The sequence below is a fragment of the Crocuta crocuta genome, unplaced genomic scaffold (assembly GCF_008692635.1).
Source record: "Crocuta crocuta isolate KB4526 unplaced genomic scaffold, BGI_CrCroc_1.0 scaffold102, whole genome shotgun sequence".
In the NCBI taxonomy this organism is placed as follows: Eukaryota; Metazoa; Chordata; class Mammalia; order Carnivora; family Hyaenidae; genus Crocuta; species Crocuta crocuta.
Genome location: NW_027530019.1, coordinates 6391128 through 6416170, shown reverse-complemented (window position 1 = coordinate 6416170; position 25043 = coordinate 6391128). Strand labels below are relative to the sequence as shown.

General features: G+C 42.4%; 1 protein-coding gene across 4 annotated transcripts in view; it reads right to left on the bottom strand.

Moving 5' to 3' along the window:
• Positions 1–25043, bottom strand: part of LOC144231864 (uncharacterized) — an 81148-nt gene that overhangs the window by 18379 nt on the left and 37726 nt on the right. For 2 of the 4 annotated variants that reach the window (XR_013335215.1, XR_013335217.1), the window contains exon 1: positions 13828–14034. The exons of 1 other annotated variant lie outside the window; for it this stretch is intronic. The gene's annotated coding sequence lies outside the window, so the exon portion shown is untranslated. Of the gene's footprint in view, positions 1–12844; positions 12922–13827; positions 14037–25043 lie in introns of those variants that run through there. One more of the 4 variants, XR_013335216.1, reaches the window with a different exon arrangement.

Below are 25043 nucleotides of genomic sequence, written 5' to 3'. Positions count from 1 at the left end.
ACTCATCATGAGGTTGGTGCTGGGTCTATGACCAGGCCAGGCTAACTGAGCACATGCTGTGTCCCTGAGGAATAGAAGGGAAAACAATGGCAGGGCTGGCGTCAAGGGGGTTCACTCCCTGCCAGGGAGAGACCCACCCTTGGGTGACAATATTGGGTATGAGACAAATCTTATATTTTAAAAAACGATCACATTGAGTTTAATTAAATGCATGTGTTAATTAGATTCTCTGGTACAGGGTACCACAGGTAGTGAAAGCAATCAGAAATCAAAGATTATTCATATTCAACAAGGCTGAGTTCAAATGCAGCCTGTGCAGTGTCTCTCATCTCCAGTCTCAGTCCCATTTTCCTTAGAGTCCCCAAAGCACAGTGTTGTAACTTTTGTTTTGGTGTTTACTTCACCACACCTTATTGGTATGCTTGTCAACTTCCCTAATTTCTTCTTTAAATTGAAGCTCTTCAGGACAGGGGCCCTAGCTTACCCACTATGTTCTTCACAGCACACAATACTGACAGAGTAGGCACTCAATAAATATTTACTAAAATGAAAGTGACAGAAGGGGACTTACTTGTGTTTTCTCGAGATTGTGGGAGGGGAAAGTTCTAGCTAATATGGAAAGCAAGACAGAGCCACAAGAGCCAGAGGGAGAAGGATTTAGGGAAGAGAAGAAAAGGCTGACTTTTTAAGAAAGGGGGACTTGATTGAGCAAACAGTAACAAACTTTGCAGGTGAGTGCAGGGGTGGGGTAAGGGCAATAATGGGAGATCTGATGATAGCTACAGATGGACAAAAGCTGAGACCGAATTTGGAGATTTTGGAGACATTACTTTAAGTATAAAAAGCTTAAGTTTGCCAAAATTCAATTCATTGATCTCTTACATCCCTTTCTGAAATGCATGAAGATGATACTGGGGTGGGCTTGTGTGAGCTCAAAAAAATGTTTGTAGCTGTGAGCATGCAAGTCTGGATGCTTGCGACCCTGGTCCTTCAAAGGTTGGAGGAGTAGGGTGTTTAGGGTGGCTACAGAGGCTTAGAATTAACCCTATGTACGTTGAAGTGCTCTATCAAAAATCAGGCCAAGATAGTATTTATTGTTGGAACCCAGGCTGCGTTTGTGTGCACAAAATAACTTGGCCACTCTGATTAGTCTAGTCTGACTGGCATACTAATGTGGTCTTGGCTCTTAACATCTGAGTCCCAGCTCAGCAGAGTCAACAAAATTAATCAGTCGTTTTCCATTGTGGTGGCTTGTCAGAGACAACCTGTATAGAGCACAGATTTCACATTTGATTTTTCTACTTTCCCATGGGATTGATAGCCTCAGAGCAGGAGAAAACAAGCCTATGATTAAGCTGGTTTGCAAAGCCTACATAATCGTCTAGGGACAGCGATCAGCTCCTTTTTCTGTGGCCACAGGCTGGAGTGTGAACATCCCCATTCATGCTAAGGGCCATGTGGTCACAATGGGGCTTTGAGGTCACTTGAATTCTGACATTCTACTCAGCATCTCTAGAGCTCTCTATGGCAGAGCTGGCCCATGGGTGGCTCCCAGTGGGCACAGAAACTCAGCTTATTAACATTTTATGTCTATGAGATAACAGCATTTTGTTTTTTGAATAGAAAACCAGTACAGAGTGGTACCCGAATTTCCGTATGTCTAGGCATTCTATGCACTATTGTTTGCAAAATTATTACAAAAAGATGCATTCTTGCTGTTTTATAGAGGGAGGAGGAGGTGGTGGAGGAGGAAGAAGCCACCCCTGTTAGCACTGCCACCAAAATGCAGGCCCTGATTGTTTCTCATACTTTCCAATCTAGCATTCTGGAAGACTCTCTAGTCTCCTTCTTTAGATCTAGATTTAAAAACGTTCCAAAGGTAAAGAGAGAAGGATGCAAGCTTCCAGGGCAGGTCCAGCCCTTAGGCTCTTCACACCCTGCCCACTCTTGGCTCTGGGGGCTTGACTCCCAACTAGCCAGTCACTGCCCACCACCTGTTGCTCCCCACGCATGCCCTGTGCTTTCCTGCTTTGTTCACTCTGCCTGGCTGCAGCCCCCACCCCCCTCTGCCAAGTGCCAGAAGTGCACAGCATTCCTGAAGGCCTGGCCCAAATACCATCTCTTCTGGGAGGCGAGTAGAGCTCATCACTCCCTCCCCAGCATGCCCATGGCATGATATCTTGCACACTTGTCCATAACCTAATTTGTCATGTGGTAGTAAAGTCAGTGATTTGATAAATGTGTCCTTTTGCTTACTTGTGAATTAACTAAGTATGGAATAGGTTTACTCTCCTCTACTGTGGCTGGCATGAGACATGTATTCAGTAAGAATGTTTACTAAATGAGTAAACATTTAGTAAAGTTTAAAGAGAAAAGAGTGCTCCATTTCCACCTGAGTGAAACCCTTTCTACATAAGCCAAGGATACCATTTAGCACTCTGTGGATTCCTCTAAGGACTAAACTATCTTGGAGCATAGAACTAATGGCTCTGAACTAGTTTCAGAGGAATCTGGTAACTGATAGGGCAGAAAGAGCCCAAGAAGAGATAACAAGTTCCAGAGGCATTCTGTTGTCTCACCTGGGAATGTAGAGAGAACATTTGTTACAAGAATGGACTTATCTATTGCTCTGTGTGTGTGTGTGTGTGTGTGTGCATGTGCGTGCACACACACACACACGCATGCACGTATATGCACATGAGACCATGAGGCATGCATGAGGGCAATGCGTGCATATAGAGTAGGAGGCAGGGTATGAATGAAGGGTGTAGAACACATGGAGGATGGATTGGAGTAGACAGAGTCAGTAAGAGAAGATCCATAAATAGAGAAAGCACTCACACAGCAAAAATAATCTATAACACAAATACCAAAATTAAAGAAAATTTTCAGATTTCTAGAAACAACCCTAACCTTAGTCATTTAAAATAACAATTTTCGGGGTGCCTGGGTGGCTCAGTCGGTTAAGTGTCCTACTTCGGCTCAGGCCATGATCTCACGGTTTGTGGGTTCAAGCCCCATGTTGGGTTCTGTGCTGACAGCTCAGAGTCTGGAGCCTGCTTTGGATTCTGTGTCTCCCATGCTCTCTGCCCCTCCCCCACACGTGGCCTCTGCCTCAAAAATAAATTTTAAAAAAAATTAAAGAAAAAAACAATTATCTCATCTTCTCTATAGTATCAACTTTATTTCTTTATATGCTTGTATGTATTTATGTATTTTAGTTCTAGTTAGTTAATATTCAGTGTTATATTAGTTTCATGTGTACAACATAGTGATTCAACACTTCCATACATCACCCTCTGCTCATTACAGCAAGTACCCTCCTTAATCCCTGTTTAGCCCATCCTCCCACCCATCTCTCCTCTGGTAACCAACCATCTTTATATGCTTTTATTTTTTTAAAAAATGTTAATCTTTGTCTCCCGGATAAAAGCAGGGAGAATCCGTAGCTATCTGGTTGAGCTGAGTTCTGTCTTCCCAGCATTATGGAGGTGAGTGTTCAAGCAGGCCCAGACACCATGAAGGCCATTCTTGGCAATAAACAGGAAGTAAAATGTATTGATTTAAGATTTATGGAGAAGTGACTATCACAAGTCAGCATTTTCCAGGCCCACTGAGTTCCACAGAATAGGAAATCTGTCTGTTTACAATTTGTAATTTCATACACAAATGTATAGTTATAATTCCATTTTAAAAAAGAGCTACCATTACTCACATATATCATTCAGTCAAAAAAGATTATAGATGAGTCCAACATTCTAAAGAGGGTGAATACTCATTAGGCCTAATTTATACTAACAAATAGTTATACCATCAGTCCTTATTTCTAATCAAGAAACAAGGGATTAAATATATTATTTCTTCTTCACTGTCCTTCAAAAATATTTTCATCATTTTTTCCCTAAAATTATTTGAATGGTTGCCTAAATTCTTAAATTCTCTCTGTATGTGAAGTATAAATGAAAACTTGTTTCCTCTGAAAATAAAATGCTTTCAAAAGCATTTTTTAATCCTCTCTAAATAAAGGCCAAAAAAGAAAAAAGACCATGCTTTGTTGGGAGAATGTCTCAAGATTAATTCAATTACAGAATCACATGATTCAAAGGAACTTGAGAGATCATCTGATAGAAGCCTTCATTGAACTACTGAATCCTAGAGCAAGTGGACATCAGCCTCTACTTGGCTCTTCTAATGACATGATGTACAAGGCAAGGCATCTCATGTGTTTCCAGAAAGTTCTTCATGTTTAAAGTTTTAGTACAATCTGCCCCCTTGAAATTCAGTTCTAGGGCTGCATACTGGAACCACACAAAAACTTCCTCTTTTACATGTCAGCTTTACATACCACCTTCAGCCTTGAGTGGAATTGAAGTTGCCAAGACTGTGCCACCCAACAAGTCATGTTCTACCTGAGTGATAAAACCCCTTTGTGAGAAACTTAGGGCAAGTTCCTGGTCACCACCTATAAGCCTTTGAGAATCTATATGGCTGTTCCATCTAATAAGGTAACCATTGGCCATATGTGATTATTGAGTACTATCAATTTTGAAATATGGCTGGCCTAGTTGAGATGTCCCGTGTGTTTAAAGTACACAGCATATTTTTAAGACTTGTATAAAATAAGGAAAACATTAATTTTTCACCCATATTGATTACATGTTGAAAAGTAATATCTGGATATGCATAAATAAAAAATAAAATATTTTATTAAAATTAATTTCACCGGTATTCCCATCATTTTAGATATAGTTATTACAGTCATAAAACTTTCACCATAGAATTTACCACAACTTATACCAGACATTATTATACATGCATGTGTGCATGTGTGCGTGCGTGCGTGTGTGCATGTGTGTGTGTGTGTTTATGAATTTGCTTAACATCCATCTCCCTTGTCAAGTATGAGCTCCATGCAGAAGGAAACTCCACCTCATTCACTTTTCTATTCCCAATACTCAGCACAGTACCTAGCATGTCATACCTGCAAAAAACTTTATTGCATGTTTGAGGAAATGCAGCTTAGCAGATCTAAGACCAATTTGTGCATTGTTAGAGTCCTTAGACATATACTTCTGAGTTCTGAGTATTCAGCTGAGGTTCCATGTAAAACTTTGAGATTTGGTTGGACAATAGTGAGGATAAAGACAAGACAGGTTACCAAATGCACGGAGCAAGGGACATGAGCTGGTAGGATTGGGGAAAGTCAGAAGCAGGCAAAAACAAAAAGCAGGATCCAGGCTAGCCCTGCATTTGACACACCCTTCGAGCTATGTTTCCTATAAAAATACAATGTTAGGGGGCACCTGGGTGGCTCAGTCAGTTGAACATTGGACTCCTGATTTTAGCTCAGGTCATGATGTCAAGGTTTGTAAGACTGAGCTCCACATTGGGGTCTATGCTGACAGTATGGAGCCTGCTTGGAATCCTCTCCCCCTTTCTCTGTCCCTCCCTTGCTCATTTTCTCTCTCTCTCTTTCTGAAAATAAATAAATAAATAAACAAATACACATAAGAAATACAATGTTAGCCACATATGTGAGTTTACAGAGGGACTCAGAGAGAGAATTTTTCAGAAGTGCCACTAAAGGGAAGATCTGGAAGATAAAAAGAAGTCATTCAGGTGGAAAACAGAGAAGGAATTTTTTAGCAGTGTGAAAGCTTCCCCATGAGAAAGAGTTTGGTCACATTTAACTAATTGGAAGAAGGTCAGCATAACTGGAGTCTGGGAATCAGGAAGAGAATGGGCCTCATTCTGCAACCTGAAGAAGGAATCAGAGGCCATATCGAAAAGCCCTTAAATTAAGTTAAGAAACTTGGACCTTAAGCTCAACAGTGACATGGTGAAATCTATCGGTTTGGGTTTTTTTCAGATCATTCTAACAGCCATGTGAGAATGAACTGCAAAAGTACAAGAATCAGGGAGACCAGTGAGATTATTGTTGTCCAGGAAAGAGATGTGGGTGGGTATTTAGACTTGAGAGAATGCAAGTGTAGACAGTGAATGAACTCAAAATAAGGTCTATAGAATGTGGAACAGACTGGATAGCATGTGTGATAAAAATCTATAGACCAAAAATTGCTCACTAGTTTCTGGCTTCAGCATTGGGAAAGATGAGGATACATTCACTGAGTGGAAGAGGCAGATGAAGGAGCAGTGGAGAGAAAGGTCAAGAGTACATTTACAAAGTCCAAGAACTCTGTTCTTAGCAAGTTGCACACACTATGGCAAAAAGGTGTTGGGGACAGGGTGGAGGTCAAGGGTATGCGAAAAATGGCTAGTAATAGTCACCACCCTCCTCACAGGCAAGAAAGAACAATCCTGCAGACCAATCCCACAGTTCTGAGAAGACAGCCTAGCTTGATGTCCAACAGGACTGTTTGCTCGTCTGATTGTAATAGGATTGGTGGCACTGAGACCATCCAGCAAGCTTCGTATTTGCTGTCGGAGTTTTTTCTCAAATATTTATAAAAATGATTAAAAATTCTGCAGGGCACCTGGGTGGCTCAGTTGGTTGAGCGTCTGAGTCTTGATTTTGGCTCAGGTCATGATCCCAGGGTTGTGGGATCAAGGCCCATGTTGGGCTCCTCACTAACGATGGAGCCTGCTTAAGATTCTCTCTCTCCCTCCCTCTGCTTCTCTCCCCCACTCATTCCCCCTCTCTCTAAGATAAAAAAACAAACAAACAAAAACTTTGTTAATGATTATCTGAATGTAAGGGCACCTGGGTGACATAGCTGGTTTCAGCTCAGATCATAATCTCACAGTTTGTGAGTTGCAGCCCAATGTGGGGCTGACAGTGTGGAGTCTGCTTGGGATTCTCTCTCTCTCTCTCTCTCTCTGTCTCTCTCTCTGTCTCTCTCCTTCTCAATAAGTTAAATAAACATAAGAAAAGAATTCTGAATGTAACATTGAAGATGCAGTATTAAGTAAAAGTAAAAATACTAGAAGCAAGAGCCTCCCAGGAAGCTTATAAAAACCGGATCACTGTGTGTTTTCTGGTTGGTAACAGGAGTAAATGTCTGCCTAGCATACCTGGAGGGCTTCCCCATCACCACACTGCTGTACATAAAGGAGACCCAGTGAAAACAGGGCAAGTCCACTAACCTCCCAGGAAACAAAATATGACTAAGCCTGTCGTGTCTTTCTTTGAGCCACAAAGAATGCTCCGTGGCAAGAAAGAAGCAGCACAAAATCCCAATCAGATGGAAGATAATGGAAGACTTTTAATGATGAAAAAAGCAAGCACCACCCTGTATGCATAAGGAGATCCTCTCTGTGGGTCCACTGCCTGCCAAATCCGAAGCTCCTATTGGAAAGATGCCCCATCACTTAGGTTCCTCTCTGCTTTTGTCCTTTCTCAAATTCTTCAGTGAGATACTCACCAGATTCTCGTCTTTTGGAGAGAGGGTGCTGCCCCACCCCCGCACTTTCAGCCACCAGTTCCCCTCCCACACACCCTGCCACCCACCTCATATTCTAGCCATAAGTCTTATTCTAGAATCTCAGAATATGAATGCTGGCATGTTTCCTACACTGTGTTAAAACCTCGAGTTAACTATGCTAGTCATGTTCTACACATTCACATCTCTTAAGTAAATATTTGTTTAAATAAACAAAGATTATTTAAAATTGTCTATGAGAAATTATGAAAGATGTCAAACACACAATAAGGACTTGTCAAGATTGAAATAGTACCAAGGAAAAGTATTTCAAGGCAGACAAACTGACCTAAATTCACAGTCGATTGTTCTGTATTGTTAGGATTTCACTAATGATTGTATTTGTTCCATCTTGTCAAGGTTGATCCGCCATTTATGCAATGCATTGATCTACAGACAAGAATTAATTATGGAATTCAACAGCTTCTGTCAAAGTAAGGTTCTCTGTTTGAAAATATAGTTTTCTTTGGCAGATCTTTACTTCTACTAAAATTGAAATTCAGGAGGTAACAACATGAGAGAAAGCAAGCAAGCAAGAAAGCAAGAAAGAAAGAGATAGAGAGAGGAAAGGGGGGAGGAAGGAAGAAAGAAAGAAAATCACTCCATGCAAATCTATATTTGCCAAAAGGAATTTGAAAACTTATTATTTGTTCTATATTTCACAAGGAGCTCATATATATTATGTATCTAAAATGTTTCTTTAACATCTTTATAGGAATAATTTTCAGTGAAATTAAAATAAACCGTTTCTTTTTAGTTGTGTACATGACAAAAATAAAGGAGAAATGCCATAAGCTATATTTTAAATAACCCTGGCTTTGAATCTGTTTTTAATATCATGTTTTTCTTCCCCTTATGAAACAAAGGCAATAAATGAATGCCATTTTGGTTATTTTTCCATCAAAGATGCTTATTTATTTACTTTTAATTTAATGTTTATCCAAGTTACATATACACATAATAACAACTCAAGAGATAATGAAAGAAGGCAGGCTTCCTTGTCTGACGTCCCTTTACTCTAGTCCCAAATTTAGTTGTTTTTCAGTTGTTCTGAGATCATCATACCTCTAGAGACAGGCGTGTCATACCATGTCTCAATCTGTTGAATTTAGAAACTTTTCTATTGACTTCCAAATATGAAAGATGAAGCTCTAAGTCACTTAGGCTGTCCACTTCTCTTCTTCTGTTCCCAACATCTGACAGTTACAACTGTTTTAAAAAATGTCTAATATGGGGGCACCTGGATGGCTCAGTTGGTGAAGCATCTGACTCTTGATCTCGGCTGAGGTCATGAACTCAGCAGTTCATAGGATCAAGCCCTGTGTCAGGCTCCATGCTGATAGCGTGGAACCTGCTTGGGATTCTCTCTCTGCCTCTCCCTTGCTTGTGTATGTTCTCTCTCTCTCTCTCTCTCTCTCTCAAAATAAATAAATAAACATTTGTAAAACATTTTCTAGTGTCTCTCTTTGTAACTTTAAATGTTTTCTTATTTCTTGTCCCACCGACTTTCAGTATATTTCTTAATACGCTGTTTGTAAGGTGAGGATACTTGTGTCCTACCTTCCCCCCTGCTTTCTCCTACTGTCTACACCCCTCTTTCAGTCATCCGCACTTTGGCATTTACATTTGCATTCTGTGCCACAATCATAAGCAAGTGTACCTGATTCGTGAATTTGATGGTAAACATCAAACACAGCAACAAGGAACAAAGACTTTGTTCCTTCCTGTGTCAAACAGTTCTTGAAGATTGCGTTCTTTCTTTTCTTTTCAGATCTCACCTCCTGATCCCTGAGTCACTGGTGGGAAAATTTCTAGCATCGCAGTTACAAGCACTTTATTCCATTATACTCAATCAATTACATAATATCAAATATTCTACTTTGCTTTATAGTGTGACCTTTATGCTCTTTTCTTTTGTTTGCTTATTTTCTTCAAGTTTTCAATTTTATTTTTTACTTTAGTTTGCATTTTGGCCTTTAAGATATCACCAAGTGTGTCCAAATTATCTTATGATTTGTTTTTGTTTCTTATTTTTTTTTCTTTACACAGAATATAACCTCTCTTTTTATATATGGGGAATTTTCTACTGGTTGAGTCTTTGGGAAAATCAAAGCCCAAGTTCCCCTACTGGAACCTTAAAATTCCTACAACCCACTTTTCTAATCTCCTCGGCATGGAAAGTTACCTACGACTTACCTTCAGATTTCCCTATTCAGGACTTTGAATTGAAAGCTAGTGACTCAGGGGTGCCTGGGTGGCTCAGTCGGTTAAGCATCCGACTTCAGCTCAAGTCACAGTCTCACGGCTCATGAGTTCGAGCCCAGCGTTGGGCTCTGTACTGACAGCTCAGAGCCTGGAGCCTGCTTCGGATTCTGTGTCACCCTCCCTCTCTGCCCCTCCCCCGTTCACGCTCTGTCTCTTTCTCTCTTTCAAAATTAAATAAACATGAAAAAAAAAAAAAAGGAAGCTAGCGACTCAAAGAAACAGAGATCCTGGGGAATTTCCTCTGGATGATCCCATGGATGGTGATATTGGTGGCAGTGGCCAGCATACTGGATTCCAATACGCTACAGTATTCCGTGGATAGAGAATGAGTAGAGAAGGTAGAGAATGAGGGTCCAGGGACCAGTGCCAGCAGCAGCAGTGAAAGAAGCCATGTGGTCAGTCTCCTGTGGAGGTGGAAGTGGTGTCCCATCCAACTAACTTAGTTGGCATCTAATTTGGGCAACTCTCCAGTTGCTGTGGAGTCATCCCTTCTCCTCTAGTTTTCTCAGGCTGACCCTTCAAACAAGATATGCATTTTCTGAGTCTCTGATACCTGAAAAGTTTTCTGTTTAGACTTTGCACTTGAGTGGGCATAAAATTCTAGGTTGAACAGTATTTTCCTCAAAACTTTGAAGTTTGAAGTTAAAGTTGCTTACTCCATTGTCTTCTTCCATCCAAAGTTGCTTTTGAGAAGAGTGAGGTCAGTCAGATTCTTTGGTTTGGTTTGGTTTGGTTTGGTTTGGTTTGGTTTGGTTTGGTAGGTTTAACAACAAATTCTGAAATGTGTAGGGGTTTTCTTTTTATCATTGGTGTTCTGAATCCACAAGGTTATTTCTAGATAAGGATTTCTTTCTATTACATGGTCAGATCTTGGTGTGCTTCCAATTCAATTGGAAGATCCCAGTATTTTGGCTCTGGGAAAATCTCTTTTCTTATTATTTACTTCCCTTTGTTTTCTCAATTCTTTCTTTCTAGGAAGCATATTGATCCAGTATGAGCTCTCTGGATGTTTCCTTTCCCTATGTCTCTTACCTTTTCTTGCATTTTTCTCCCTCTGTCTTTTTCCTCTATTTTCTGAGAAATTTCTTAGACTTAATCCTTTTATTGATTTTTCCTTTACTTTAGGCAATGTGTTTTAATTAGTAGGAACCTTTTCTTTTTTTCTTGCTCTCTGAGTGTTTCTTTTCCATAGCATTCAAATCTTTTTACAGTATATTTTCTAATCTCCTCGAGTTTATTAGCTAGAACAGTTTTAAACTATTCTCTTTCATTTCATGAGTTATTTCTTTCCTCTGTGGATTTTTGACGGACTATTTGGTTTCTGGTTGTTCTCATTTACTTTGTGCTTTTTAGCTGTCTAGTGACTAATTACACAAAAGATTGGGTAACAGCAATGGCATTCCTCTGATATAGTGAAAGTAAAACCATGTCTTTCCAGGATACAACACAATTCAAATTTGCAAGACTTTCTCATTTGTTCCCATGAGAAATCTGTGAAATTATAATTTACATATGATCAAAGTGAGGTACTTCTCTGGACAAATCTCTTTCATAAGAAACTCAAGAGAATGGAGGCATGAAGTCTTTATGAAGCCAGAGCACAGACACAAAAACCAAAATACATACCATCTGAGCCAGGCTCGTGATTATAACGTTCATACTTGCAAATGATCTGAGAATCACCCCTACTGCTGACAGATCCTCCCCTACCCTGTCTCTCTCTCCATCTCTCTCTCTCTCTCTGACACTATCTCTCACTCATTACAAATGACCTCTAATCTCTATCAGTCACCTATTAGTTACCAAATTAAGAAAATTTTGTCTAGATCAGTGGTTTATATGTTCTGGGTCCCTGACTGCTTTGAGAATCTGATAAGAACATCAGTTCTTTCCTCTAGAAAAATATATGTATCCAAAACTGTTCACATATAATTATCAGGATTTCAGCCCATTCACAGCCTTTGTGTCCTAAAAGTTAAAAGCTATTTTCTATGTTCTGTAAAGTCCAAGTTAGAACACTAATACACAGGCACCACAAATATTAAACTATGTCAGAAAGGCACTACCAGCATTAGTCTGAGAAAAATGAGCAAAGAAGTCTGATGTAGCGCTTTTTCAAAATATCTTCTGATAAGGAGAGCTAAAAAATAAACTAAATGTCTGGAGTACAAGGGTTAGAAATTCCAGGCCTTCCCTGTCAAGGAAATCTAGACTATGTGAAATGTGTTTCAGAATTAGTTCCCAGTCTGATTTTGTGCCTCTGGCCTGAGAATAAACCAGCTCTAGGGTCCAGTGACACAAGGACATCTTTCTGGAAGCGGTGTGAACACAGGGCTGGATTTGGCTCACAGAAGAAGTTACGCAGGGTGGGAAGCCAATTCCACAGGATCGCTGTGGGTCTGACGCAGATCACTGTTCTCTATGAACCTTGTCCCTTGGCTTGTCCTTCTGAAAAGAAGTCTGTCTTCTACTCTGGGTGCTGGGAGATAGTCTTGTAGTCCAGGAAGATGGAGCTTCATGATAGAAAATTGCATCTAGGTCAAGCGTCACTATTATCCTTATAGGTAATGTTGGGGGGAGGAGGTAATTTCTCTTCTTGGAGTTTGTGTGAAGGCAGCAAGATAAACAGGCACTTGATACTGAATATCCTTGCCCACTTGCCCTCCTACCTGCAGGAATGAGTTCTCTACAAACAACCTAATATTGTTCTAACTAATACACCTTACTTCTGTTAAGTACTTGGATAAGTACATGACCTTTGGAATTGATTCATTTAGGAGTAACCACTAACTAGCTATGAAAACACATTTTGAATTGCTAATAAAAAAGCCCATGCAACTTACTTATATTAGGATGTAAGTGCTAATGTGCCAGCACACACCCTGCATGTTAGAGCCACTTAACCACTATGTTACAAAGGTGTCTGATAGCCTTGGGTCATTGCTGAATGGTGAAAGTAAAGGACCTCCGTGGGGTTATTTTGGCTATAATTTACCACCTTGCTCAGGACTTGCTTGTGCCAGAATCAGGAGATGTTGACCTTTTATAATTGAGGCAATCTCCTCAAAGGTCAGTCCTGACAGAAAATGCTGTAATTGGTATGGTTGGAATTGCTGAATCCCAGGGCTATGTCTACTTACAGGGTGTTTGCTGTTTCCTTTTACTGCTCCACAGACAGCAGATCTACTTAGGCCACCTGGGGTTTTTATATCACCACCTAGGGGGAAAAATAGGCCACCACTCCTTGAGGGCATGAATTGCATCCTTTTCCATCATGGTGTCTGTAGTATTTAGCCCAGTGCCCACGGTTTATTAAATATTTGTTCTCTCCCTGACTGAATAAGCAAATGAGCACATGTTCTTATAATACATGGTTATGAAATGCCAGTACTTCCCTGGAGTTTTCCCGGACAGATTTCACCATTCCCTGGAAACACTAATGGCTCTAAGTTACCTGTGCCTAAAAGCAAAACAGGGAGATAAAGTGCCTCACAGTCTCATCCTGAGCTCCCTTTCATGAGAAAAAGTCTGTTTTGTACCTTCATAGTCACCCCCTAAATATATGTCATGGCTCTCATTTTACAGATGAGAGAAGAGGCTCAGGAAGATGAAAGAACTTCCAAAGAACATGCAGATCTGGGATTTCAAATTCCAGTCTATGAGAATCTGACATCTAAAGATTTCTTGAACATAGCACAGTACTGAGGTAGCCTTCTCAGTGGTTCTACTTGTGCCCAAATGCCTTAACTTCATCCTAAATTCCTATCACTTGCAAAGGTGGAAATGATGTCTCCACTAGGCTCCAGTTCAGATACAGCATAACGTTTATCTAATTGTGGGCCTGTAGCCTTTTACTGCTAGCGCTCTATTAAGTCAGATTTAAGTTAGGATGAAATCAAGTGTGCCATGCTCCAGATTAGAATGAAGACTGAGGGCGTAGAGCATGAAATAAATGCCCGCACTCACAGACCTCTTCTTAGAGGCACAACACCACAGAGAATCGCCCGCTGCTAAGGCAGTCAAAGAGCCCAGTCCAGTGCACCTTCGGCAACCCGATCCTAAATGCACCCAATACCCTTCAGAGGAAGGGGCCCTGTGTAATAGGGAGTGCTCTTGACCCTACCTCCGGAAGTCCATGAAGTCCCGTGAGAACATCAGAAACCAATGTCAACAAAATGCCTAGGAAGAGGCACCAGACTCAGCAGCTCATCCAGGACGCTGCACAGCTCCAAGGATGGTGGGGCCCGCAGGCCAGCCGAAGGTCCTGAAGGCTGGAGTGGCCCAGTGACTCAGTGAACTCTCCTTCCCAAGGTATGGGTCCAGGTACTTCACTCCGAGGGACTTTTTACCTCCCCTGGCATTGAGCAACGTGTAACAGGAAGTCAGGTGCTCCTGGGATGACTCATTAGCTCTCTTGCTACCAGACTGGGATGATTTTGTCTGGTTCCGGTTCAACCCAAATGCACTTCAGTAAAGAGTGTTTTTTACCGAAGATTGCCTATTCCTGTCTTTTACTTCTCTTGCATGTGGCAAGGAGAAATAAGATAATATATGTTCAATGCTTTGAGCTCCTTGGGAAAGAAGCTCTCTTTAAGTGCATGATATTAATAACAGCAATATTTCTGTTACCACGAAGACAGGCTGAGTCCATCTTTCTTGTGTCCTTTCAAGTCATTTTCCCTGCGGCAGCCTCTTCTGTTAAAATGGTTCTGAATGAGCCATACAAATCTCTAGTTTTAAAACACTCATTGGGGAAAACACTAGTTAGGCTCTGTATTACCTGGAAGGGGACTATTTAGATATTTGTTTCTTCAAACGATAGGGCTCTAGTAGGTCAGGAATGTGAGCCCAATCAGCCCCCGGGCAACACAGCTGCGAAAGAGGCACGTGGTGAGGAAACTAGAAATCCATGGAAACCCTTTCCACCACGGTCAGAATCCCAGGCCCACTCCCTGCAGACCAATGCAGTCGAGTGACAAGAAAGTCTTTTCTTGCGAGTCATGAAACACAAGTGTTTCTTGCCTTCAGAAAATAGGTCCATGTTCCCGTGAAAGTAGACTCTGGTCACCTCCATTTTGACCCCGGTCTGTACTTTCCAACTGATTAAGTTCTTTCCAGCTTATCTCTTTACCTCAGGCAAAAAAAAAAAAAAAAAAACAACAAAAAACAACCTGGGCAAAGCATTCCATGGTGGGAGCAGGAACGACCTCCTCAAAGCAACAGGGAAGAGTCTGACACGAGCCAGCTCCCGAGATTGACCCCAAGGCAATGATCCACCTGACCTTCCCTGCTCACCTGCACTTACCCATGGACCTTTATCCCACATTTTCCTTATGTAAACCTGCAGGTACCTGCAGCATTTTGGAGATCGTCTTTGAGATGTTGGTCCACTGTCTTCCCAGTGTCGGGCTCCCCAAGGTAAACCCCTTTCTTGTTTCAACACCATTTGTGTTGGTGGCGAGATGCTGAACCTTGTCTGTTTGGGAGCCCTGGGAGCCAGGTGCTCTTGCTCCTTTGGGCTCCTCACACCATAGCCAGTTAGCCAAGAGCCTCGTTCTAAGACAAACACACCTGAAATCACAATTCTCAACACTGGGAAAACACCATGATGGTGACCATAATGATGGCCACCGTTTATCAAAAGTCTGCCCCGCCCAGAGACTGAGCTGAACTTTTTACACTCATCGTCTCATTTTATTTAATTATCTCCAGAGAACTGCGTGATCATATGGCTATTTGTAAAAGTCAGAGATATTTAGTACCTTGCCCACGGCAACAACTTACAATCTGAGGTTCAAGCTATAAGTAGTAAGCTATGGTAATTCCTCTAAAAAGGAAAAAAAGTAGGGCCTACTCCTTTGCTGTGATTCCCACCTCTCCCCATCACTGCCTCCTATCCACACAAATGCGTTTGGTGTTTTTTGCACATAGGCTAGGTGCTATTAGGTTCAGGGAATAAAGTGATGAATCCATAGACATCTACATCCTAGAGGAGCAGGAACCCACCCCAAATGATAATGTGAGGGCTTAAAGTGAGGTCTGTGAGCTTGAGCACAGAAGCCAAGTCTGTGTTTCTTGGTTTGCTGCTGGGACAACCCCCTGAGAGGCAGTCTGTAAGCCTGTGGTTTCCAAGCATTCGGCTTCTGTGCCTGGACGCTGTTCTTCCAATACCTTTCTTCCTTAGGAGGCAGCAATTACACACACACACACACACACACACACACACAGGGTGGAGCCTTGGGCAGTGAAAAGCACTGGCTTCAGTGTAAATTCAAGTCAAATTTGAACTCTGGGTCTGCCACCTACTTGCTGTGTAACCATAAGCAAGTCACAACCTCTCTGAGCCTCAGCTGCTCATATTTTAAATGGCGATAATACTATACATTGCAAAGGATTATTGAAAGCATTAAATGAGCTATTGCTTATAAAGGGCTTGGTAGCGCAGGCCCCTCAGTTATGATAAATGCTCTTTCTGTTGTAAAATCCAAGAAGAATGTTCAAAAACAACCAGGCTTTAAGAGCAAAACCTACTGGTGACTGGCCAAGTGCCAGCGTGGTCATTCTGAGGCCCTGTGAAGTTTGTAACATAACCTCCTTCCAGCATCCGCACTTGTCCAAAACTCCTCTGCACAGCGAGATTACTAATAAAATGGGAACAAAAGAAATCATGAGGAAACCATCCATTCAGCCACTAAATAAAGCCAATGTAAAACCACCCATTGTCCCCTACCACAACAGACTGGGGGGCCACAAGGCAGGGGGCCGGGGGCGGCTGGAGGGCCCCTTATTAAACAGAGCCCTGAAGAGAGGGTATCCATTCAGTGACTGCAGCCCCTGGGGGCTCAGGATTGGTCCCCCTTTCCTAACAAACACTCACGTCATCAATACAGGATTGACACAGCACTGGGCGTAATTAACCATCTTCTAATTCACCCCCGTCCTGGGCCTTGTTCTTAGGAAACTGCGAACGACTTTGATATTTTGACTTTGAGGGTGGAAAACAAGCTTAAGTGTGACAAAACCCCTCCGACTTTCTTGTGTGACTTGCAAGTGTATCTGGTCTTACTCTGTCACACTGACCACACATTCTATTTTTCTTTCCTTGCCGAAGAATGTCATTGTGAGGCAGACCAAATATGACAATTTAAATGTGTACCCTAGGGCTTAAGTAGCAACAATGTCAAAAATTCTCGAGATCCTGGTTGATATGGACAGTCTGACCCCCAGATGAAGCCCTTGGAAAAGGAAAATCTGCTGCCCAGAACACAGAACAAATAAGACCTTTTTTTATAAAGGATTTTGTCAAGTGTCTTTTTTTATTTATTTTGTCTTTTGTCACACTCAGTCAGAAGTCTGAATATTAAAATTCTTTCCCACTGTTCTTGGTCTATTTTCCTTTTCTTATTAAAAAGTTTCAGGTGCCTGGGTGGCTCAGTCGCTGAAGTGTCCGACTTCAGCTCAGGTCATGATCTCAGGGTTCATGAGTTTGAGCCCCAAATCGGGCTCTGTGCTAACAGTTCAGAGCCTGGAGCCCGCTTCAGATTCTGTATCTCCCTCTCTCTCTGCCTTTCCCCCACTCATACTCTCTCTCTCTCTCTCTCAAAAATAAATAAAACATTAATTAATTAATTAATTAAAAATTCCATGCTTCCTTGGGAACAAAAAGATACATAAACAAAATTAATTATTTTAAGGCAGAGCTTTAAAGTGATGACTGATTAAAAGGGAATGGATCATGCTGACTTATGTACTGGCAAGAACAGTAGCAATCTTAGGAAATTCCGCAAACACACTAAAGATGCTGAAGCTGATCCCTGGGTATTAATGGCCTTTCCTACTGACAGGGATGCAATTTGATTGTGGTATCTACTCCTTCCTCTCATGAGTCATGGACACATCCTGAATGCAAAAGCCAGTGACGGAGATACCATTTCCCCCTATTTGGAGGTGGGCATGGACACCAGTCCTGGCCAATGAAGTGTGCAGAGAGGCCCACTGGGCATCTTCATGGGAAGGTTGTAAAAAAGAATGAACAAGCCCAAGAACCACCTTACTTTCATTTTCCGATGTAAGATAATAATTTTTTCCCATACTTTAAGCCTGTAGAGTTGGAGGTCTCTTATCTGTCACTGAAAACATTCAAACTGATAAATTATAAGTACTCAACTCAGTTGCGATCTCCTCCATGGAAAACGCCGTCAGAATCAATTTAACACCATCTCAAGGAAATTTGTGTAACAGGCACCTGTTGTCGCTGTTCAGCAGCCAGTCCCCTTTCTTAGCAATCAGTGCTTCTCAAAATCGAACATGCAGATGAGTCATCTAGGGGTCTGGTGAAAACAGATTCTGATTGAGTAGGCCTGGGTCGGACCTACAACTCTGCTTTTCTTCCTGGTGAGGCTCATGCTGCTGCACCACCAATCTTTTGTTCGGCTAGAGTCTGTATTTCTTTCTCCACAGACATATGAGCTCTGACATGTTTGTCTCATGTTTCCCAGGTCCAGCAGTCTGCAGATACACATGGTTAACAGAAGCTCAACACAAAATTTTTTTCTGGCTCTGCCTTGCCACATTTATTCCGTGGAAAGCGTATCCCTCTTCAAATCCTCAAAGGGTTCTCACAGCTATGATCTGCTGTGGGCTCTGAATATTAGTCCTTGTGGCTACATTTCCAAAAGTTCTTGGGGCACCTGGGTGGCTCAGTCGGTTAAGTGGCTGACTTCGGCTCAGGTCATGATCTCATGGTTCGTGGGTTTGAGCCCCGCATCAGGCTTTGTGCTGACAGCTCAGAGCCTGGATCCTGCTTTGGATTCTGTGTCTCCCTCTCTCTCTGCCCCTCCCCCACTCGCATTCTGTTTCTCTCTATCTCAATAATAGATAAAACATAAAGGAAAGTAAAAAAAAAAAGTTCTTGCCTTTTCTGCTCTGGATTTCCATGGTAATAACAAAGATGACAGCTAGGCCATGTCAAGGGACCATCATGAAAGCACATGGTTCTACTATCTTCTGAGCTCAGGTTCTGAGTCTGAGACCAATGGCACTGACATTACAGCCATCAGCATTTATAACATGTGCATCAGTGACTAATGACACACTGAAGCTTTGCTGCTGCCTCATGTTTGCTCCTCGTTGTTTATGCTAATCTACCACCATCTTGACTTGGATCAAATGGCTTAGCTTTTCCAAGTTAATTACCCCCTTGACAATCTTATCACAGCTTCCTTGACCTACAATTTAGGCATGAGTTTTTTATAGGTGGGCCTAATGTTAGGCCAAATAATGACCCCTCAAATATAGACAGGCCCCAGTCCCTGGTCCCTGTGAATGTTACCTTGAATGGCAAAGGAGACTTTGTGGATATGATTAAGTTTAGGATTTTGAGATGGAGGAAGAATTCTCAATTATGTCGGTAAATGTAATTTACCCTAAATGTAATTACACGTCTTTCAAAAGAGGGGAAAGGGAGCACCTGGGTGGCTCAGTTGGTTAAGTGTCCAACTCTTGGTTTTGGCTTAGATCATTATCTCATGGTTTTGTGAGTTTAAGCCCCAAGTTGGACTCTGTACTGGCAACACAGCCTGCTGGAGATTCTCTCTTTCCCCATCTCTCCTCGTGTCCTCCACTCATGCTGCCTCTGTCTCTCTCAAAATAAATAAATAAACAAATGTAAAAATAAATGGTATAAAAAAAGAGGAGGCAGAGGGAGATTTGTTTACAGAAGAAGAAAAAGTGATGTGACAAAACAGAGATTGGAGTAATGTGGCCACAGACCAAGGAATGCCAGCAGCCACTAAATGCTAGAAGAGGCAAAAAAAAAAGATTTTCCCTGAAGTCCTCTAGAAGAAACCACCTTTACCTTCCTCTTGACTTTAGCCCCACAAGACTCAGTTATGACTTTGGGCTGCCAAAGTCTTAGAAATATACAATACGTTGTTATTTTAAGGCCCTAAGTTGTAGTACTTTCTGACAGTGGCAACAAGAAACTAACACAGGCTTGGAGATGGCTATCCTTGTATTCAGAATTTTCCATTCCTTCCATCCTTAGGTAAACTGTTTCCTTAGGTCCTTTTATTAGGATACCCCTGGCAGGCCCACACCACCCTTCCCCTGAACTTAACCGCATATACCTAAACTCAAGTTTATGCTAATACAAGAAGTCTTGATACTTATTTCCTTAGAAATTAGTCATATTACTTTTATAAATGACTCTAGAATGATAGCACTTTGAAATATCTTATCATTATTTTTCTCCTCAGTTCACTCACACTCAGGTTAAATTGAATTAGTGAGAATAAAGAAAGAGACAGTCCGTCCACCTTCTAAAGTTCTTTCTAGGTCAATGTTGCTATGGTTCTTTTAGTAAGAGAACACAAAACAATGGACATCACACTCCTCAAGGGGGACCATCTACACCATGCAAAGCAGAGTGGTTCTCTAGGAAGAGGCACCCTATTGTTACAGAGAAGGACCCCTAGTCAATTTGGCAGAAGGTATCAAAAGATTTCAATAAATATGTGTAGATTTTTACCCAAAAATGTACTCCTAGGAATATGATCAGATTAACCCAGATGTGCATGAAGAAGTGTCTGCAAGGATGTTTATCACAATTTAGATTGATGTTACAAAAGGGAGAAATGAAAAAAATAAGCAAATATCTTACAACAGGAGATCCATTAAATAGTTCATGCTACCACTTTATATGCAGCCATTAAAATGATGTTATAAAAAATTAATGACATGAGAAATCTTTACATGAAATTATAAAGAGAAAAAAAACAAGCTGTAAAACACTGTTTATATTAGGTTACCATACACACACACACACACACACACACACACACACACACACAAGACTGGGACAAAATATTAAAAGTGTGTATTCCTTGGTCGTGGGATTAAGGGTAATTTTTATTTCCTTATACAAGTCTGCATCTTTTAGGTTTTCTATAATGACAATGTTATTAAATGAAAAACATGAATTAAAAAATAAAAATAGCCCTAATGTGAGAGTCCGAATCCTAAATTCCATTCCTATCTGCATCAAAAACCAGTTGCGTGACCTTAGGTGAGTCATTTTATTTCTCTGGAATTTAACGCCCACCTCATCAAAAAGAGCCCCAGGGTGGCACACGGGTGTCTGAAGGGTAGTTGAGGGTATAGACACTGTGGACCCCCCATCCCTGCTTCATCAGATCAGCTGTCCTTATACCTGCTCTCAAACTGGGGCTTGGACCTTATGTTTTCTTTTCTTTTCTCTTTTCTTTTTTCTTTTTTTGACTTCATGTTTTCTTTGAGAAAAACAGGTTAAGATCATTTTTTAAATGTTAAAAATTACTGATTTTGATAGTTTCCAGGATCCCTCCTAGCAATAACACACTTTGATGCAGTGGCACACTTGTAAGAATTTCTGAAGTATTCAGTAATGATCGGGAATGCAGACCATGTCCCCCTTGACTTGGAGTCAGCTATCAAGCAGACCTGAGATAAGGCAGAAGCCCCAGAAAGACAAGTAAGAGAGTTCATCTGCAGGGTTTGGGCATGGGGATGCAGCATGTCAAGACCATTTTGAGTCTGGATTTGATCATCCATCCTATTAGCCCGCCCCCCGGCTTGGTGCCCTCCATGAGTGAGGTCTGTACCTCACTTTTGGCACACGCTGCCATCAGCCTACGTGTTCTGCAGATGGCTGATCTTCCTGGGTCTTTTTGGTCCTTCTTAATGACAACCAGCATCAACGGCCAGAAATGTGAATGAGGATGCTTCCAGATGATTTCAGGCCCCAGCTGTCAAGTCACTGTCAACCTTCGAATTTTCCCAGCTGTGGCCCCAGACATCACGTCTCTGCTGCACCCTCTCTGCATTCCTGACCCATGAAATATGTAAGTGGTCGTGTTATGCCACTAACTTTGAAGGTGATGTGTCGCTCAGCAATACTAATGAATGTGTCCGTAGACCTCATCAGCTGTGGATTCAGATGAAATTGTATTACCTTTAATAAGCCAATTCCCCTGCTCTTGCACTCACCTGTTTACACATGCCCTTCAATCCCTGTCAAATCCCCTTGAAGTCTCCAAAGGAGTCTCAGGCGTCTTTTACTGGCCTCTTCTCGGGCCTCTGTTGATGATCAGTCCTGTCCTCTGGGCATCCACAGTGTGTGACGAGTATCCACTACCTCTTTCAGGTGCCCTGCACCTCTGCTCCCTGTGTAGGCAAATGCTGTCCTGTTCTGGTGCTCTCTCATCTTCTGGACAGGAACTGAGGGTGCACCTGGTGCAGGCCCAGTCCGTTAAACGTCTGACTTCGTTTGAGGTCATGATCTCATGGTTCATGGGCTCAAGCCCCACAGTGGGCTCTGTGCTGCCAGCCCAGAGCCTGCCTGGGATTCCTGCTCCATGTGGAGCACCCAGAAGCTAAAATTATACCTACCACACAGTGCCTACCACTTGTGTTTCAGCTCAGGAGCAATCAGTGGCTGGTAGTTGACAATATGTCCCAGGCTGGCTCACCAGAAGGGGGGTGGGAGAAACTTTGACCCTCAGTTTTTGTTTACGACTGAAACTGTCCTCTGGCACCTCTGGTTTATAAGCTCCTCAGCCTCTGCCTAGCAAATACAAAGCCACCATCTGCTAGTTCACAGAGAGCCAAAAGACAGGAAGTTGGCATTTGGGTTTGGCCTCAGATTTTGCTGTGTGATTTTGAGAAGGCTCTTTCTTCTCATCTGTACTTGGGATTGATAACACCTACTTGAGGCTTGTTGGGAGAAGTGATGTACTATGAATCTCTGCAACGTCTAAAAGTATAAAACCATTATTTATTACCAGAAAGAAAACTTTCATTCAATGACCAATCACAAATACACATAGAATTCAGAGAATGATGTGAAATATGTTTCATTATCCCTCACCCAGTGACTTCTGGCCCCAACAAACCCAAACCTTAATAACCTTTAGGGGCCCTTTTTCTCCACGGTCTCTCCCTCTTCCCTTTTCTTCCTGTTTGCCCTCACCCAGAAATTCCTGGCCCCATGTTTACTGAGAGCCACACAATCACACCATTGAGACCATTTTCCTAACTCTAGCCAGGTAGGATGTGTGAATGCAAGTTCCTTCTGTCCTATGATGACTGTAACATGCCAGCAAGTGTTATAAGCAATCTCAGATCATTTTGTCACTTTCTGTGGCCCGCTGAAGTATCTCCTCCTGGCATTTTTGACCCTTCTGCTTCACAGGGATTGCTCCTCTCCCTGTTTAGCTGTCAGGCACATGACCCCACTTCACCCCAACGCGCTGGCTTGTGAGTCAGAGTGGTCAAAGAGAACCTATCCTAAGAGACTGTTAAAATGCTTAAGGGGGGGGGCTCTCCCCATGTAGGGAGACCACATACGACTGGAGCTACTGGGGCTCGTTTTGATGCCACATGGAAAGAATCAGTCTGAAGATGAACCCAAGACAGAGGAGCATGGAGAAGCATGATGGGAAGGGCCTGAGATTGGATTGGCTAGAAGAAGAGCCTGAGAAGAGGGTCCTTAGCCATGTTATTTATTAAGGAACTGCTCTCAGAAAAGGAGGGTAGGTAGTGAGGAAGGAGACTAGGACAAGGAAATAAAGGTAACCAAAGATGCTATCTCAACTGAGATCAGGTTCTACAAACAGCTCTGGAGCAGGAATTGCATGCGGCGGGTGGTCAGAACTTGGGACAAGGGGGGCTTTTGTACTCCCAAGCTGGCAGTTGGTGCTATGAGCTACTCCTGGAATTGAAGATGTGAGGAGGGGGTGCTCACCTTCCGGGCATTGAGAAGGCCATGAACTGTTCATTTGATACTGATAGTAGTTAGTGGGTGGTGTGCTGCCTGCTAAAGGGATTCTGCGTGGGGCACCAAGAGTGGCTGCTACAGAGAGGGAGAGACAGAGAGAGACAGAGAAAGTGGGAGTGCATGGAGGGCATGAACTTTAGGGCCCAAAGGCCTGGATTCGCATCACACCTCCTACCCTTGCTCTCTGTATCACCTCAGGAAACGACTTAACTTTTTGTGCCATAGTTTCTTCATTCACCAGACAGGAATACTAGTGGCCCCTATATAATGAGAAAATGTAAATCAAACACAAAGGTCTGTGCTCACTACACATAGCAGAGCTGTGTCCCTGCACTGGGGCAAGGCAACCCCTAAAATGGCCAGTTCCCAGAACATCTGATGAGCTCCTAATGGGCCCCAAGCCTCCCCCTTTCTTCCTATACATGGAAAGGGAGGAAAGAAGTAAACAACAAAAATATCCAGGAGTCTCCTGCATTACTGGGGTTTGATAATACCAGGAACAAGTGTCCCTAGAGAGGCGCTTTTCAGAGACACTTAGCGGGCGAGGGAGGCGGGGAAAGAAAGAGGAATTGTTCATCGGGCATTCCCTTGAGTGATTTCTGAGGGTTCATTTCTAAAGGCAAATACAGTAAACTGTCCCCCTAAGGAGTGACCCAGTGTACCAGAGGCTCAGAAAATATGCAGATGGAATTTCTGGGATTTGCAATGTTGCAATCGTTGTTTTCCCTTTTTTCAAGAGGCAGCCCCAGGGGAGCTGGGAGCAAGTTCTTCTCGATACCATAGATAAGCAAAGAGCAGCTGAAAGAGGCTCTCTTGCCAGTCCCCAAGGTACAGACAGGCTAGTGACGCAGCAGAGCACACAAAGGGACACAACTGGCATTTACGCTAACGATGCCACACAGCTCTAATCCTGTGCCCTTTGACCCTGCACTATATTCCAATAGGTCAGAACATCCTTGCTTGGCTTCCCTAATGCATATTATCCTCTCTGGTCAATAAAATTCCCCTCTGTCTCTACACGGACAATAGATGTGAAGGTCAGCTTGCCCCTCCAGCTGCAGCAGTGTCTGAGCTGTCAGTGGGAATTTAAATTAAGGATATAGGTAATCATTTCCTTGCTTTTAGGCAAAAATGGAAGAGTCTGTGGCTTTGGTTGCACTCAGATTCTCAGGAGAGAACTGAAAAGATCTCACGGCTCCCAAGGGAAAATATTTTAAAGTGCCTGAGAGGGGGCCTAAAGCACACAGTGGCCTTAAGTGGTAAATTTCCTAAGAAAGAGGTAAATTTCCTAAGAAAGAGACTCTCTCCATTACATTTTTCCTGCTGCAAGTTACCCTCTTTCTCAGCGTTCACTGTCAAACAGTGTCACGTCCGGTGGATGGGAGCAATCATGATCAGAGTGAAATAAATTTCATAGTGAAAGAAAAGGAAGGCAGGAGGAAAGGAAGAGATGGCTGGAGAAGTGGGAAGGAGTATGGCAAGATGTAGATCCGGGGGACTGAGCCCCAGGCCGCCTGCAACTGACC